At 39.2% G+C, this 7,327-nt stretch overlaps 1 non-coding gene across 1 annotated transcript; it reads left to right on the top strand.

The window, feature by feature from the left end:
- The first annotated feature begins 6,849 nt into the window (after positions 1 to 6,849).
- LOC147004596 (U6 spliceosomal RNA) lies at positions 6,850 to 6,956 on the top strand. The gene has a single exon (XR_015047211.1). It is a non-coding gene; the product is annotated as a U6 spliceosomal RNA (small nuclear RNA).
- The last annotated feature ends 371 nt before the right edge of the window (positions 6,957 to 7,327 follow it).

The raw sequence follows: 7,327 nt of genomic DNA on the forward strand, positions 1-7,327 counted from the left end.
AAAGACCACTGGTGAAGGTGCCACTTCATTTGTAGGTGAAGGTCCTGGACTGAAGTGGTCATGCAAAGAAGTTGAGGCTTGTTATCATGGACAGAATCTATAAGATGCTACTGGTGAGTGTTCAGCCTAGTTGCATTGAATGACCCCAGTATACTGGAGATCCACAGTATCATGGGATGACCACCAAGAATAGCAGCAGCAGTGAAGTGGAGTCAACAAAAGCCTAGAATAATTTAGAGGGTAGGACTGTAGAATTGACACAAGCTGTTTGTAGAAACCCAAAAGATAGATCAAATGTGGATCCCATACATTAGAATACAAATTGTAATTGTAGGGTTAAAGTTTTCTTGTAGTCCCCAAGATTTGAGAGACTCTAGACCTGTGGGATATCTGTAGAGGATAGCTTCTAACAGGCAGTGAAAACAGTCTAAGAGAAAGAACTGTGTTGCAGTCAACAAAGATGAAAGAAGTTAGGCATCAGACATGGAGATAAAGATTTTGGAGTTGTCTATCTAATTTTTGTTCTTACTATGGTCTAGTATTTCCTCACTATGATGTTTTGGAATGGTAATACATATTGTGTAATGTTGAAATTATCTGATATATTTTTTTTATTTTGATATTTTAGGAGATTAAACTTTAGAGACTACATAGATCTTAGAAAGGACTTTGAACTTTGGACTTTTAAATATTGTTGAGATTATGATAGACCATGCTAACTTTTGAAGTAGGTCTAAATGCATTTTTTTTCCATTAAGTTATGGCTACAGTTCTATGGGGACCAGGGAGTTGACCATGGTGGTTTCAATAGATTTGACACTGTATATTCATGTGCTTGAGTGCTTGGCTATAGGGAGTGGTGCTACTAGAAGGTATGACCTTATTTGTGAAGGTATGGCCTTGTTAGATGAAGTATGTCACTGTGGAGTGGCTTTTATGCCATATATATGCTCAAGCTCTGTTCATTTTAAAACATGTTGAGTTTCCTGGGTACCTTTGAATCAAGATGTAGAAATCTCCTTCTCTAGCCTAATGTCTGCCTGAAAGCTGCCATGCTTCCTGACATGGTGATATTAGACTGAGCATCTGAGACTGCAAGCTTGTTGCAATGAAATATTTGTCTTTATAAGAGTTGCCTCTGTAATTCCTTCCATGGATGTTTTGTTCCTTATTCTAGGGAGGAATGAAACTATTACATATGTCAGTAAGATTTTGCTGAAAGGACCCTGGTATAGCTGTCTCTTGTGAGGCCATGCCAGTGCCTGGCAAATACAGAAGTGGATGCCCACAGTCACCTATAGGATTTAACACAGGGCCCCCAATGGAGGAGCAAGATAAAGTACCCAAGGAGCTGAAGGGGTCTGCAACCCTATAGGTGGAACAACAATATGAACTAATCAGTACCCCCAGAGCTCGTGTCTCTAGCTGCATATGTAGCAGAAATGGCCTAGTCATCAATGGGAAAAGAGGCCCCTTGGTCTTGAAAACTGTATATGCCCCAGTACAGGGGAACACTGGGGCCAAGAAGTGTGAGTGGGTGGGTAGGGGAGCAGGGCAGGGGGAGGGTATAGAGAACTTTTGGGATAGCACTTGAAATGTAAATGAAGAAAATATCTAATAAGAATTTAAAAAAAAATGAGTTGCCTAGGTCATAATGTGTCTTCACAGCAATCAAACCCTAACGAAGACAGATAGCAACATGCATATATACATTCCTTTACATTGACACACACAAACACAGATTACAATGCTTCTCATTATGTAGATTTTGGTTTTAATGACTTTTGTCTGTTGGTGAGTAAAAAGGCTAACTATGAAACCCAAGATTAATTATTTTACTTTCATTTCAAGTTGTCTGATTTCAATTTAGCTTTATCTTCAAAATTATGACAAGTAATAGAAAATATCAAGTGTTGAAAATGATGTGGGACACACCATATTTTCTAAGTGATAGTAGAGTAACTATTTTCTTTTACTCCTAAAAGATGTATAGCTTTTAAAAAAATAAAATTAAATTTAAAAAAGCTTAAGAAAAAATTATATGACTAGAAGCGGTTTGGAATGTATAGAGAAAAAAGGAAATCCTTGAAACATGATATAGAAAGGTAATTCTCAGGTAGTGTCAATCTTTTAACATGACACCAAAGTCTATATTCTGTATATCTGAGCCATACACTATTTTTCTCTGTCATACCTAGTATTGGAATACAGTTTTCCCCATAGGATGTTCATTCACTGATCATTTCTTAGCTATATTCTATTACATTAAAATCTATCTTTAAAAGGAAAAATAATTTTATTTTCTAAGGTGAAACACAGTACTTCAAACAAAAAAACAAAGAGAAATAGATTTCTATATGAGTGTAGAAAATAGGAGAATCTAAAACATGACAGAAGCTAGAGAGGAGTCAAAACACTAGTGAAGGACAAAAACAAAGTAAGAAGAGGACATGGAAGGGCTATGGAAAGACTTCTGCCAGCTATGTTATATATTAGGAATATTTAAAATAAACATCCCTTGTGTGAACATTTAAAGCAGCTTATTGAAAGTTACTGGGTTTTTGTTTTGCTTCTGTTACAAAAAATAGTTTAAAGCAGAAAACATAACCAAATCCTAAAATTTTTGCTGCAAAAATAATGAATGATTTCATGGGACCCTCCCTTACTCATGCTGAGAATTTGGCTGGACTGGTGCCAATATACCTGAGTGGCTATTAGCAATTGTTGGCCTCTGATGGAGAAAGACTCAGTTTTCTTAAAGGATGTGGACTTGGGAGAGTACAATTGTTCGAATATATGGTCCTATATCCATTCACACCTATACTGCTTTAAGGTGATTCAATTACTACTCTTATTATTATTTTTAAACAAAGAGACCACATATTAAGAGAGTAAAATAGTGGCTGTGACACAATGAAGGCATATGTGGAAATGGAATAGGGGATGCTAGTTTCCCATCTGTCCTCTCATCCCAGTCGATCCATACCACTTCCCCTCTTCCCTAAATCCATTCTTCCCCCATTTCTCTTCAGAAAAAAAAGCAAGTCTTTCAAGGACCCTACCAATCATGTCATATCAAGTTTCAATAAGACTAGGAACATCCCCTCACATTAATGCTAGATGATAGAATGCAGTTGGAAGAAAAGGATCCCAAAAGCACACATAGGAGTCAGAGATAACCCCTAATCCCACTGTTAGGAGCCCCCACAAGTATGCCAAGCCACACATCTGTAACATATGCATGAGACTAAAGTTAGTTCATTCAGCTTCTGTGATTGCTGTTTCCGTCTTTGTGAGCTCCTATCTACCCTGGTTTGTTGATTCTGCCTGTTTTCTTGAAGTATCCTTGACTCCTGTGGCTCCTACAATCATTCCTTCTCTTTCACAAGATTCAGTTAGCTTTGCCTAATGTTTGGCTTTGGATCTCTGCTTCTGTTTCCATCAGTTGCTGGATGAAGCCTCTCTGTTGATGATTATGCTAGGTTCCAGAACCAGTGGTTGGATAGCCCAGAGAATATACGTCTCTGAAATACCCATAGAAGTTTTAATGAGCAACAGAAATAGAAGAAAAAATGGATGTTGTAACATGTATTTAAAATTGTTTTGCAGGGAGAATTGAGTTAAAAGTAAAGAAATCCAAATGTTTCAGAAATGTAAGTCAGTGCATTTGTGTTCCAAACCATTAACTACATAATCAGCCACAATTCCTCTCTGGCACCCTAACTTCAAATTCAACTTATAGACACAGGTAAGTATTCATTGAATAAGACTTCATTAGAGCAGGGATGAAGATCAGCTACCATCAAATGGGACATTATAAAAGTGTTGTGGCACAGCAAAGACTACCACCAACAAAGTCAATAGTCATCCCACAAAATGGGGAAAATAGTTTTCCATATATACCTCTGACAGAGAATTCATGAATTCGTGTGTAGAATACAGGTAAAATGCATATATATATATATATATATATATATATATATATATATATATACACACACGCGCGCGCACACACACACACACACACACACATATTCATTTACAGTGGAAAAGTATACTAGGAGAAAGCATAACATCTCTCTTTCCATGCTTTCAATCAGGAGTGGTCCATCTAGAGTCACATAACACCTACCTTTATACCAGCATATTTTTCCATTCTAGTTAATACCTTGTGATGGTTTGTATATTCCTGGCATAGGGACTGACACTATTAGAAAGTGTGGCCTTGTTGGAGTAGGCATGTCACTGAGCATGTCGGCTTTAAAGACCCTCATCCTAGCTGCCTGGAAGCCAGTCTTCTGTATCAGCCTTCAGATGAAGATGTAAATCAGTTTCTCCTGCACCATGCCTACTTAGATTCTGCCATGCTCAACTTCCTGATGATAATGGATTGTACCTCTAAACCTTAAGCCAACCAAATTAAATGTTGTCCTTTATGAATCTTGCCTTGGTCATGGTGTCTGCTCACAGCAATAAAATCCTAAGTAAGACAGAACTTGATACCAAGGACTGGCATATTGTGAAAAGCCTGACCATGCTTTTGTTTCAAAGAATGTGGATTTAGGGACTTTGAATTTGGAAATCCGTGGAATTCTTTAGATGGAGTTTAATGGGCTTTCCTAGTAGGAATTTGGAAGACAGTGCTTTGAATAGGGTGGAACTGGCCCAAGAGGTTTCAGTGGGGAAGAATTTCAGAATGTCGCCTAGAGACCATTTTTGTGGTATTATGGTGAAGAATACCACTGCCTTTTGCTCTTGTCTAAAGAGTCTATAAGAGTCTAAAGTAAAGAGATTTGTATTATTTACATTGACAAAAAAGTTCCAAAAAGCCCAGCAGAGACTTTGTTCTCTGGTTAAGTGTCATGATGAAAATTTGAACAAGAAAAACAAGCTTAGAAAGGAAACATATAAATATATATATTTGAACATTAAAGGATCACCAGGAAATAAAATGAGTCTGAATCCTATGCTCTAGGAAATAACAGATTAAGGGATTTGGGACAAGATCCTACCCAGCTAACTTTAGATCCAGGTATGGTGGCCTTTAATTCCAATAGACACAAATCTTGAACTTCAATGCCAGACTGGAATAAAGCAAGTTCTGTTGAAGAAAAGGTTAAATCCAGATGTTATGGTTCACATCTTTAATCCTGACATTACAGAGGACAGAGCCATTCAGATCTCTTGAGTTCAAGGTCAATCTAAAGAACAAATTTCAGGAAAACCAAGCTTAGGCATAGAGAAAGTTAGAAAATAGAAAGCTGGTAATAGAATAAGGGGGCCATGTTCCAGCCCCAGCAACTAGCAGAACTCAGCAGCTTTAGCCATGTGGCTCTGGCCTTAGAATGAAAAATAGAACGGACTACTGAGACAATTGATGCTGGTTAGATAGACCTAAGAAATTAGAGATGATTCAGAAAAGACCAGGATCACTGAGGTGAAATCTTCTGGGATGTGTTTTATGAGAGCACAAAGAAGGTGTATTCCTGTCATAGCCAAGGTAGTACCTAGTGCTTCAGTAATGTGTAAAAGTCACCCAGGTGGGTGGTACTGGATTTGAAGGCATGAAGAGGCCATAAAGAGCAGGTGAAGCTTGATTCTATGAGAGGCCATGGAATACCATTAGTGAAGGTACAGCCTCAGTTGCAGTTGATGGCCCAGGACTGCAGGGGTCATGCAAAGTTGAGGGTTGACACCTATGAAAGGTTATTGGTGAAGCCTAGTTGCATCAGAAGGCCTCAGGTTATTGGAGATGCCAGTACCATGGGATGATCACTAAAAACAGCAGCATCAACAATGGAGTGAATCACTCTGAGCTTAGAGTACTACAGAGGGCAGAGCTAGAGAAGAGACACCAGCCATTTGGAGTAGCTCAGAAGATCATCAGCTTCCAAACGCTGACACCATTGCATACACTAGCAAGATTTTGCTGAAAGGACCCAGATATAGCTGTCTCTTGTGAGACTATGCCAGGGCCTAGCAAACACAGAAGTGGATTCTCACAGTCAGCTATTGGATGGATCACAGGGCCCCTAATGGAGGAGCTAGAGAAAGTACCCAAGGAGCTAAAGGGATCTACAACCCTATAGGTGGAACAACATTATGAACTAACCAGTACCACGGAGCTCTTGACTCTAGCTGCATATGTATCAAAAGATGGCCTAGTTGGCCATCACTGGAAAGAGAGGCCCATTGGACTTGTAAACTTTATATGCCCCAGTACAGGGGAACGCCAGGGCCAAAAAGTAGGAGTGGGTGGGTAGGGGAGTGGGGGGAAGGGTATGGGGGACTTTTGGGATAGCATTGAAAATGTAAATGAGGAAAATACCTAATAAAAATATTTAAAAAAAAGATGATCATGTGTGGATCCCAGACACTGAAACAAGAAGTTGTAACATTGAAGTTGCCTTGGAGACCCCCAAGATGTTCGAGATGCCAGAGCCACGGGCTATCTGCTGAGGAAAGCTACTAACAGGGAGTGGAACCTGCCCAGGAGAAAGATGTTTGTTCTAGTCAACAAAGAAGAAAAAGGGGGCTGGTGAGATGGCTCAGTGGGTAAGAGCACCCGACTGCTCTTCCCAAGGTCCGGAGTTCAAATCCCAGCAACCACATGGTGGCTCACAACCATCCAAAACGAGATCTGACTCCCTCTTCTGGAGTGTCTGAAGACAGTTTCGATGTACTTACATATAATACATAAATAAATAAATCTTAAAAAAAAAAGTTAAAAACTCCAAACTCTAAAAGGTACCCCCTTCCCCAATCTGGCCATGTACCTCATCCCACACCCCCCTACCCCCAATATCCAACTGAAGCAAAAAAAAAACAAAAAAGAAAAAGGAGCTGAAGGTGCTCGCTTCGGCAGCACATATACTAAAATTGGAACGATACAGAGAAGATTAGCATGGCCCCTGCGCAAGGATGAAACGCAAATTCGTGAAGCGTTCCATATTTTTAGACTTCAACACACCACTTTCACCAATGGACAGATCATGGAAACAGAAACTAAACAGGGACACAGTGAAACTAAGAGAAATTATGAATCAAATGGATCTGGCAGATATCTACAGAACATTCTATCCTAAAACAAAAGGATATACCTTCTTCTCAGCACCTCATGGTACCTTCTCCAAAATTGACCACATAATTGGTCACAAAGCAGGCCTCAACAGATATAAAAATATTGAAATTGTCCCATGCATCCTATCAGATCACCATGGCCTAAGGCTGATCTTCAATAACAAAATAAATAATAGAAAGCCAACCTTCACGTGGAAACTGAACAACACTCTTCTCAATGATACCTTGGTCAAGGAAGGAATAAAGA

The sequence above is a fragment of the Mus caroli genome, unplaced genomic scaffold, assembly GCF_978045245.1.
Source record: "Mus caroli unplaced genomic scaffold, Mus_caroli_1 scaffold_5, whole genome shotgun sequence".
In the NCBI taxonomy this organism is placed as follows: Eukaryota; Metazoa; Chordata; class Mammalia; order Rodentia; family Muridae; genus Mus; species Mus caroli.